We start from the raw sequence: 12084 nt of genomic DNA on the forward strand, positions 1-12084 counted from the left end.
GATTTCCTACGTGCTGTTAAGAAAACTAATATACAGGGTGTTACAAACAGAAAACTTTCAAAACTACAAAGATAATATATATTCACATCATGACACGGGACACTGGACGGGATATTGAAACAGGACTTACGACCTGCATAGCCGCGCACATATAAGGAAGTACCACGTCATAAAGTTCTACCGGCATTAAGAAATTAACGAATGATCGATTTCCTACGTAATTGCAAAAGGAAACAAATATACAAGGTGTTATAAAAATAAAAACAAATCATTTCGAACTTACTCTGACACCGCGTTCGCGTGTTATACTAAAAAAAACAACAATAATTCCTAGCGCAACGAGTACTAAAGGCACACACACACAACTTTCAATATAACTCGCGTTACGGAATTTTCTCGCAATAAATTTCGATACGGGGAGATACAGAATTAAATTCTGCATCTAGAAAAATCATTCCGAACATACTCTGACACCGCGTTCGCGTGTTATACTAAAAACAATAATTCCTAGCGCAACGAGTATTACGGGCACACACACACAACTTTCAACATAACTCGCGTTACGGAATTTTGTCGGAATAAATTTCGATACAGGGAGATATAGAATTAAATTCTGCATCTAGAAAAATCATTCCGAACTTACCCTGACACCACTGATAACTATGCAGATAGACTCACGAACAAAACACGGGCTCGCGACACTACCGGGCACGGCCGACAAAGCAGGAAAGAGAATCGTCAGCCGACGTAAATATATAGTTGGGGACACCAGGTAGATAATTGTAGTATTGTATACTTTTATTATTTATGTATTGGTATATTAATGTCAATTAGTTACTGCATTCAGAAATTAATTTGCTTTCGGAATCCAAAAACAAAATTTAATAATTAAAGCACAAATCAGAATTTTTGTTTGAATCATGTAAAGCAATTGGAAAACGCAAACAAGTAAGTCCATAATGAATTTGACTATCAAATGGCTGAAGAAGTGCGAGAACATACCTTGTTGCAAAATAAATGTTTGCGTTTTGGTATATCCAATAAGTTGTATGGACCTAAATGATGCACATTGTAGAACCGATGAAATACGCGTATAATACAAAAAGAATACGACGGCCGACGGAACATCACTCACGCTTTGCCTCTGAGTATGTACAATCCGCATGGTACGAACCCCGCACATCAATCGCGCACAATCGAAGATAAATTAAGGAACTCAAGAATAATGGAGAAAATGTGCGTGCAGAACACCTAACGACAAAAATGAGACTAACGTGGTACACAAGCCAACCGCGTGGCGATCGCACAAAAATTGCAGGAGATAAGAAAACATGTTTGTTTGTAAACACTGACGCTGTCAGTGTGGTAGTGCAGAACATGAATAGAATTGTACTCGCACTATGCATGGAACTATTAATTTCGATTAAATTTTAAATTGGAAAGCTGATAGATAATTTAATTCTACATCGATGATTTTGGTAACTTTTTTTGGGAAAATGAACCGTTTAGATACTATTTACAATTTTAGAGAAGAATGCATTCGTTCTTCGTAGATCTTTTTGTTCTAGACATAATCACCAAAAAATTCGACTCTCTTCTTCGACCGAAACATTTGTAAGTAAAAAAATTCGATCCTGTTTTTCGACTAAAAAAATTTTAACAAAAAAATTCGACAGAAAAAGTTTTAACAAAAAAATTCAACCAAAAAGTTTTAAGTAAAAAAGTTTGACCCTGTATTTCGACCAAAAAAATTTAAACAAAAAATTTCGAATAACAGAATTTGAATATCTATAATTTGGTGAAAGAACGGTTGTCCTACGACATTGCGTTCGCCCGCTAAATACTAAAAACCACAAAATTAGCCGACCGAAAAACACAAAAAGGGCATTTTTGTAGGTTTCCCGAAAGTCAAACTCACAAATTATACATGAAAATTATAAAGAATTTTAATACCTACAATTTGGTGAGAGAACGGTTATCCTACGACATGGCGTTCAGCCGCCAAATACTAAAAACAGCAAAATTAGCCCACCAAAAAACACAAAAAAGGCATTTCTGTAGGTTTCCCGAGGGATAAACCCACAAATTATACATGGAAATTATAAAGAATTTGAATATCTATAATTTGATGACAGAAGGGTTATCCTACGACATGGCGTTCACCAGCTAAATACTAAAAACCACAAAATTAGCCGACCGAAAAACACAAAAAGAGCATTTCTGTAGGTTTCCCGAAGGATAAACTCACAAATTATACATGAAAATTATAAACAATTTTAATATCTATAATTTGGTGGGAGAACGGTTATCCTACGACATGGCGTTTACCCGCTAAATACTAAAAATCAGCAAAATTAGCCCACCAAAAAACACAAAAAAGGCATTTCTGCAGGTTTCCCGAGGGATAAACCCACAAATTATACATGGAAATTATAAAGAATTTGAATATCTATAATTTGATGACAGAACGGTTATCCTACGACATGGCGTTCACCCGCTAAATACTAAAAACCACAAAATTAGCCGACCGAAAAACACAAAAAGGGCATTTCTGTAGGTTTCCCGAGGGATAAACTCACAAATTATACATGAAAATTATAAACAATTTGAATATCTATAATTTGGCGGAAAGAACGGTTATCCATCGACATGGCGCTCACCAGCAAAATTCTAAAAACCACAAAATTAGCCGACCAAAAAACACAAAAAGGGCATTTTTGTTGGTTTCCCGAGAGATAAACTCACAAATTATACATGAAAATTATAAACAATTTGAATATCTATAATTTGGTGAAAGAACGGTTATCCTTCGACATGGCGTTCACCAGGAAAATACTAAAAACCACAAAATTAGCCGACCGAAAAACACAAAAAGGGCATTTCTGTAGGTTTCCCGAAGGATAAACTCACAAATTATACATGAAAATTATAAACAATTTTAATATCTATAATTTGGTGAGAGAACGGTTATCCTACGACATGGCGTTCACCCGCTAAATACTAAAAACCGCAAAATTAGCCCACCAAAAAACACAAAAAAGGCATTTCTGCAGGTTTCCCGAGGGATAAACCCACAAATTATACATGGAAATTATAAAGAATTTGAATATCTATAATTTGATGATAGAACGGTTATCCTACGACATGGCGTTCACCAGCTAAATACTACAAACCACAAAATGAGCCGACCGAAAAACACAAAAAGGGCATTTCTGTAGGTTTCCCGAGGGATAAACTCACAAATTATTCATGAAAATTATAAACAATTTGAATATCTATAATTTGGCGAAAGAACGGTTATCCTTCGACATGGCGCTCACCAGCAAAATTCTAAAAATCACAAAATTAGCCGACCAAAAAACACAAAAAGGGCATTTCTGTAGGTTTCCTGAGGAATAAACTCACAAATTATACACGAAAATTATAAACAATTTGAATATCTATAATTTGTTGAAAGAATGGTTATCCTACGAGATGGCATTCACCAGCAAAATACTAAAAACCACAAAATTAACCGACCAAAAACAACAAAAAGGGCATTTTCGTAGGTTTCCCGACGGATAAACCTACAAATTATACATGAAAATTATAAAAAATTCGAATATCTATAATTTGGTGAAAGAACGGTTATCCTACGACAGGGCGTTCACCAGCAAAATTTTAAAAACCACAAAATTAGCCGACCGAAACACACAAAAACGGAATTTTCTTGCAATAAATTTTAATACAAGGAGATACAGAATTAAATTTGGCATCTGGGAAAATTATTTCAAACTTATTGTGACACCGCGATCGCGAGTTATATCAAAAAACCTACAATTCCAAGCGCAACGAGCACCAGTGCGTATACACACAACTTTCATTATAACTCGCGTTACGGAATTTTCTTGCAATAAATTTCAATACATGGTGATACAAAATTAAATTCTGCATCTGGGTAAATTATTCCAAACTTATTGTGACACCGCGATCGCGTGTTATAACAAAAAAACTACAATTCCAAGCGCAACGAGTACCAGTGCGTATACAGTATACACATATCTTTCATTAGAACTCGCGTTACGGAATTTTGTTGCAATAAATTTCGATACAGGGAGATACAGAATTAAATTTTGCATCTGGGAAAATTATTTCAAACTTATTGTGACACCGCGATCGCGAGTTATATCAAAAACTACAATTCCAAGCGCAACGAGTACCAGTGCGATTTAAGAGCGATCCCAGTTGACCCACCTCTCATCGGCCCTGCAGGTAGGTAGTATGTGATAAATAAAAAAACTTGTTTATATACAACAAATGTAAATTTGACCGAAAAATATAATTGAATTATTAATTTACCAGTGTACAGCTTATCGGACTGCCACGCACAACGAGTGTTGTAACTAAACGAAAACATAAATTAATCAACACAAAATAAACAATATGTGCTGTTTAGTTAAAAAATACTTACACGAGCCGGATGGATCTTTCTTGATGAAAATCAACATGGGGGCGATATATAATTTAGTAACCGACACCAAACACAACGCCGAATGAAGAATGTTATCAAATCTAGTATCACGTGACTTGTAATATACATAACAAACGCGATCAAAAACCGGCATTTCCAAACATTAAACAAATTACTATAGACGCAAAGTACAAATAAATAGTCGCTTGATCTTCGTGTATAACACGAATAAACGATATAAGTCTCTCAAAACACAACTGGATTAACTGGATAAGCCGAAACTGCGTAAACAACGACGGGACAGTATATGATAAGAAAGTAAGAGGTGCGTAAAAACGGTGCGTCGACGGCACGCGACATTGTGCGCGAATTTGCAATATGCACATTCCCTGTGATCTAAACTAAAATAGACTTTGCTGCATGCAGTAAGTGGATGCGGCACTAAGAGACAGCGCGCGGGACACATGCGATAAAAACGTTGTTTACACCGAATCGCAGATAACAGCATTGTATACAAAACTATTCTCATGCCCACGTTTGTCGATAAATGTTGTGGCCTAGTCGACGTTGCGACTTTGGTTACACAGACTAGCTGCTCAGTAAATGATGCACACAAGAAATTTGGAAAGATACTAGTTTATTAATTCTCTTTACTCCTATTTAATATGTGTTTCTCTAATACGTCATGTACAAGAGTCCGATTTATGACGTACGTCTGCTAATGATTTAAGTCTAAGTTCAACAGATTAGCGGAAGCAAATACGGTATAGGAAAAATACATTATTTGGAAACTTAACTTGTACGTAAATATGATATATAAATGTCTAATCGCTAATTACTCTATTGGTATGGGACAACGGTCGTAACACTCCTCCCCCCCTATAAAGAGAATTCCCTTCGTCCCGAAGGCACGTTGGTTTCCGGATGATTGTTATCTTCTGTGGCATCAATGTCCTCTTTCGTTTGATTTACCACAGTTAAATTAATGGAAGATTGGGTGTTGTGATTCTTAGTTCTTTTACGTTTTGTGATGGTGCGAATTATAAAAATAGCAAATGTTGTTCCGGCAATAATGATTGATACGATGGCAATGGACAGACCCTTTGCTTCATATTTTCTTGTTTCCTTTGATAGTTCTGCTTGTAACATGTTATCAAAAAATTCTAATTTATGTTTGGTTAACTTTAGTTGATTAATGTCGGTGCCCTTGAATTGTATGGCTTCTAATTTTAGGTTTTCTATGTAATTTGCCTTATTTTTACAACATAAATCATTACTTATATTAACGGTTGGTATGAAATGGTTATGTGAGTTTATATGCTTAGTGTTTATAATTGTCTTTGGGGTTAGGGTCACCATTTTTGTATAGCACTTGCATTGTGCATCTAGTGTTAAAATTCCGGTGCCACAGATCACTATTGATTTTCTCACTTTATTACACACTATAGTTGCTGATAAGTTCTTGGTCACTATGAACATCCATGAGTTTGGATCTAGAGGTGTCCAAATTTCCATTGTTGCTCTTGTAGTGATGGTGTGACAGTCCTCCGGAATTGTTGAAGTTGCTGGATCTTTTAGCGTAACTTCACAGATGGGTGATGTTGCCGCAGAGTAGTGTGGCATTCGCAGATAGTTTCATTGCCATGAAATGTCTTGCAGGTTGACAAATCCGCCAGCATGCTATATTTGTTACTTGCTGCATCAATTAACATGTACGGTTGAACAGGATTTACATATGAAAGGATTCCTGGACGACCGGAGAAGTTTGGGAGTGGTATTAGTTGGTATAAGAGAAAGTCTTGCTTTGATGTTATTGGTAGTTGGATTGAAAATATTAATATGTCCTCGATAATAAATGTTTTGATTGTGGTTATTGATAGGAATTTGTATAGATTTTCGCGGGTATTTGGGAAAGGTAATTCGGAGTCTGTGTCTAATTTTAATTGGGTTAATTCTTTTCGAAATAATGTGGGGCTTATGATCGATGGGTGGAGAATATTTTGCTTTGCGAACATAATTGCAGTTATGGTATTATCCAAGTCAGCATGGTTTTATTAGATTTTTGTGATACGTTTTTTCTTTTTGTTTAATTTTAAGGACCACGGTTTGATTTTGGTTTACTTTGGTAATTTCGTATGGGCCCGTGTAAATTTTTGATAATTTCTTTGTGGTACCCGGTTGGACGCTTTTGTCTTTCAAATAGACTAGTTCGCCAACTTTAAATTCTCTGTTATTCGCATTCTTATCATACCAGTGTTTCGATTTTTGTTTAGCCTGGTCTAAGTTTTCTTTGGCTATTTGGAAACTTTTATTTAGTCTGAGTTTTAGATTTTGATGGTAGTCGTCATATAAATATCGTTGAGACACAGGTCCCGTTATTGAGTTGGGAAGGATTGCTTTAAAACCGAACAAGAGTTCGTGAGGAGTTAATTGTGTAGCGGAGTGAATTGCAGTGTTATACGAGAACATTGCCGTTGCAATATATTCATCCCAGTTATCTTGTTTTTTATTAGTAAAGTGCTTTAGGTAATCTTTTAGGGTTGAATGTGATCGTTCTAGTGCGCCATTTGTCTGTGGGTGGTATGGACTAGTTGTAATGTGTCTGATTTTAAAGATTTTATGCGCGAGAGGTTTAGGTATTGTTTTCACTTCCTTAATGATATTAGACAGGAATTCGGTACCATTATCGGTAAGTATTGATTTTGGGATTCCAAATATCATTATAAATTGGACGAAGTTGTCAGCAACCGTTTTTGCCTCATGGTTTTTAATAGGCTGGGCATACGAATATTTTGTTAGGTCATCTTGGAAGGTCAAGATGTACTTGTTTCCGTTTATGGTTAATGGTAGTGGACCCACTATGTCTAGAGCAACGCGATAGAATGGTTGTGGTGATGTTGTGGTGATTTCCATTGGTGCTTTAATAGGCCGCCGATTCACTTTGTTTTCTTGGCATTCTTTGCAGTTTCTGATAAACTTTTTTATGTCTCGCCTCATACCATGCCATTTATAATTTTCTTTCAGCCTATGATAGGTCTTTAATTGTCCCGTATGCCCGGAAATTGCTGTCGCGTGATTTTCGAGAATTATTTTGTTAATTTCGTCTTGAGATTTTGGTTTGACTTTTTCCTTGTTTACTAGAGTTACTTCTATGTCATCTCCGAAAATAAAATATACTAATTCGTTTACAAGTTCTTGTTTAATATTTGGATTGACTTCTAGAGGATTTAAAATGCAAATTTTCTTTATCTTCGTTTCTATTAATTTATTATATAAGTTCTGGAAAGCGTAGAAGATATCTTGTACTGATGGTTTATCAAAATGATTTAGGTGAGTTATTAGTACAAAGGCATGTTTTTTATCTTTTTGTGTGTGAATAATGTCGTGCATTTTTGGCTGTTTACTATTAACTTCTTGTATGTCAAATTTAGCGCTAAGATTGTGATATAAAAAGTTATTTTCATGGCAGTCTTTTGCGAATGGAATAGCTATTACTTCATTCTTAAATAAACATTCGTTGTTTGACTTAATTTCTATAACTGCCGTGTTCCTGTAATGGAACTCAATAAAATTTTCGTAAGTTTTATTATTGCCAATTGCTGCTATTAAAACGGCAGGATTACGCGAAAGTGCGTCTGCGTTAGTATTTTTCTTTCCTGGCTTGTAGATGATTTGATATTCGTACTCTTCTAGCTTTAATCTCCATCGGATTAGTCGAGATGATGGGTCTTTGCAACTGAATAACCATTGAAGTGGTCGATGATCTGTATTAATAATTAACTTTTGCCCGTAAACATAGGGTCGAAAATGATTTACAGCCCAGACTATAGCTAGCAGTTCTCTTTCTATAGTGCTATAATTGCATTCAGCTTTATTTAGCGTTCGGGATGCAAATGAAATAGGCCTATCTAATTGGTTTTCATCGAGTTGTGATAGAATTGCGCCGATTGCTACGTTACTTGCATCGGTTGTAATAATAAATTCTTTTTCGAAGTTAGGATAAGCTAGAGTTGATTCTGAGGAAATGATCTGTGTTAGAGTCTTGAATGAAGCTTCCTGGAGTGGGCCCCATTCAAATGTATTTTCTTTCTTTAGCAGTTTGTTGAGTGGTTTTGCTATTTCAGAAAAGTTGTTAATGAAACGTCTATAATAGCCCATAAGCCCTAGGAATTGTCGAATTTGTTTTTCGTTTTTGGGTCGCGGATAGTTAACGATTGCATTGATTTTGCTTGGATCTGGCTTAACACCTTTTTCATTAATAATGTGTCCGAGGTAGATAACTTCTTTTCGAAGGAATTCGCACTTTTCTGGTTGCAATTTTAAATTATTTTCCTGAGTCTTTTAAAATGCCCTTAAGTCTTTTTGTGTGATCTTGTAGGCTTGACGCGTAAATTACGATGTCATCAAGATAAACGAAGCAATGTTTATCTTGCAGTCCGCTTAATGCGACATTCATTAGCCTTTGAAACGTTGCTGGAGCATTACGAAGGCCAAATGGCATTCTTTTAAATTCGTAGTGTCCGTTTGGGGTTGAGAATGCTGTTTTTGCTCTGTCCTCAGGCCTCATTGGAATTTGATAGAATCCTGATGCCAAGTCAAGGATGGTAAAATATTTGCTATGACCCAATTGGTCCAGAATGTGTTCAATATTTGGTAGAGGGTAAGAATCTCCTACTGTGATATTGTTAAGTTTGCGATAGTCAATAACGATGCGCCATTTCTTTTCATTTGTTTGCGACTTTTTGGGTACAACCCATAGTGGACTATTGTATGGACTTGATGACTGTTGGATGATATTTTGATTTAGTAATTCATTAATTTGCTTATTTACTTCATGCTCGTGTATTTTCGGAAATCTATAAATTTTTGTTGTTATGGGCTTGTTCGATTCTGTGGTAATTTTATGATGTACTGCGTTTGTGTGAGTTAGCATGTCATTAGGTAGGCAGAAAATGTCATTAAATTCATTGCAAATGTCTGCAATTGTTTGTTTTTCTTCCCGGTTCAAATGTTTTAGTCTTAGATGGTTTAGGACAGCTTCTGTTCTATCTATGCGTGGCGATTGTACGTTAAAATGAAAAATTTGTGATTGTGCGTGATCAAATGGTTCAAGTTCCACTTGGATTTGTGGGATTTTTACTTCATCTTCCGTTGTATTAACGATTGTCGTGATTGATAGATTATTTTCTGCTTTTAGTATGGCGTTTGCGACATAAATGCCTTCTTTGATTTGTATTTTTGGACAAACGCCTTCTGTGATGTGGTTAATGATGCTAATTTGAACTGCTGTTTCGCGACGAGGTGGCAGTGTAATCGATTTTTCTGATGCTGGTTCTAATTTAATTTTTATTATTTTGTCTTTTCCGAAATTCTCTAATTGGAGATATTGATCTTTTATGTTTATTATTGCGTTATGTAATTTCAAAAAATCCATACCGATTATTCCGTCAAATTCGATGTTAAGTTCAGTTTTGATTATATTAAACTTTATGGGTGTTATGGTATTTTTGATTTTTGGTTTCAATGTAACCGTTCCCGCTGTTTGCATTGTTGTGTGTTTGCCGATACCCGATATTTCGGTTTTTTCATTTGGATTGAATGTGAGATTTGTTAATTTAAGTTTTTCGGGTTTAATTATGGATATAGCTGCGCCAGTGTCAATTAAAAGGGAGAAATAGAATTTTTTTCCGTATTTGTCTTCGTGTGGTAGATTTAAAACGCATCGGTTTTTATGGTTATTATCGATAACGAGACACTCCATTGGTAGTTCATTAGAAACGTCTTCACTTTGTGATATTTCGGTGGTATGATTAATTGGTCTATGGTTAGAACGATTATTTGATGGGCCTGGATTTTGATGACGGTATTGATTCTGTGAATGATTTGAATTTTGAGGTTTGTTTTGATTTGTTTGATTATTATATTGACGTTTGCGACACTCGTCAATCTCGTGGCCATCTTTCTTGCAGTAACGACAGAATTTTCCGGTTATTGGCTTTTTTCCTCTATATCGACAGTCGTTAGTAAAATGAGTATTTGTTTTGCAGTTTGAGCAATATTTATTCTTTTGATTTGGAGTTTGTTTATTGAATGAACTTTGAATCTTTAGATAGCTTTCTTCGGCGATAGCTTCGGAAAGTGCTTCTGTTAGAGACACGGGTTTAATCCGTCGTAATGCGGATGAGATTTGTGGTAAGCAATATAGGATAAAGCGTTGCAACGCCGTTTCTTTTATGTATGCGATTTTGCCTTCAGTTTCGTTGTTTTTATCCAGTGCGATGACATTAATTAATTTGGTTTGTAAATTTTCTATTCTTAAATGAAAATCGATTATATTTTCGCCAGATTTTTGAGATATACAATTGAGTTCTTCTCTCAATTGGCTCGTGTTTTTGTGATCAGCAAAAGCTTGAGTTAGAATGATTTTTAATTCTTCCCACGTTCTGATTGTTTTGCTTCGGATGTGAGTACGCGCATTACCTCGGATTTTGGAGATTATGATAGCTAAAAGCATATCTTTTTGTGTTCCTTCCGCAAAGGAAATTGCATTATTACAATCAGCCAGAAAGTCATATAGTTGTTCGCGATTGCCGTCAAATGAATCAGGGAGCATTGCTCGTAGTTGGGTCATGTTAAAAGCCATTCTATTTTGCAAATTGTTTAGAATGTGGCTTTGAATTGGAGTTTGATTTTGAGTTAGAGTTTGATTTTGAGTTGGACTTTGATTTTGAGTTTGAGTTTGATTTTGAGTTGGACTTTGATTTTGATTTTGGGAATTATTTTGATTTGAGTTGGAACGAGTATCAACCATATCTTAATTTTTGCAACAAAATAACACAGCAAGCTAGTGAAATTTCTCTACTCACAGTTTTTCCTGCTCGAATGCTTCCTTCGGTTTCTCTCGACAGCTTCACTGTTGGCGATGGACGTTGTCGTAGGCTTCGGCGGGATCAATGATGGTTGGAGCAAAGAGGGTGAACTCAAAAATGTTTAAGTATTTATCGGCTACTCAGTTCACCGTACTTAAATCTTTTAAGTTCTACGGCTTGATCAAGTTTCTTGAACGAATCTTCTTCTTGATCGAGTTCGAACACTTCTGACACCAGTATGTTGTGGCCTAGTCGACGTTGCGACTTTGGTTACACAGACTAGCTGCTCAGTAAATGATGCACACAAGAAATTTGGAAAGATACTAGTTTATTAATTCTCTTTACTCCTATTTAATATGTGTTTCTCTAATACGTCATGTACAAGAGTCCGATTTATGACGTACGTCTGCTAATGATTTAAGTCTAAGTTCAACAGATTAGCGGAAGCAAATACGGTATAGGAAAAATACATTATTTGGAAACTTAACTTGTACGTAAATATGATATATAAATGTCTAATCGCTAATTACTCTATTGGTATGGGACAACGGTCGTAAACTAAAAGAGATAAATAGGATCTGATCGCAGCGTCTTAATCTACGGACTATACTCTATCAGATAGGATAGTTAAAACGGAAATCTGAGAGATGAAATTTTAATTCTTAAGAAAAAATTGTCAAGGGGGGGTGCTTGATACTTTTTTTCGACAATTTTCAATAATTAATATCTCTTAAACTAAAAGCGATAGGAACCAACAAATGGCAA

This window comes from Atheta coriaria, unplaced genomic scaffold (assembly GCF_025399875.1).
Source record: "Atheta coriaria isolate IRGN ID8LTWV9N9 unplaced genomic scaffold, Caltech_Dcor_3.1 hic_scaffold_8_pilon, whole genome shotgun sequence".
Classification (NCBI taxonomy): Eukaryota; Metazoa; Arthropoda; class Insecta; order Coleoptera; family Staphylinidae; genus Dalotia; species Dalotia coriaria.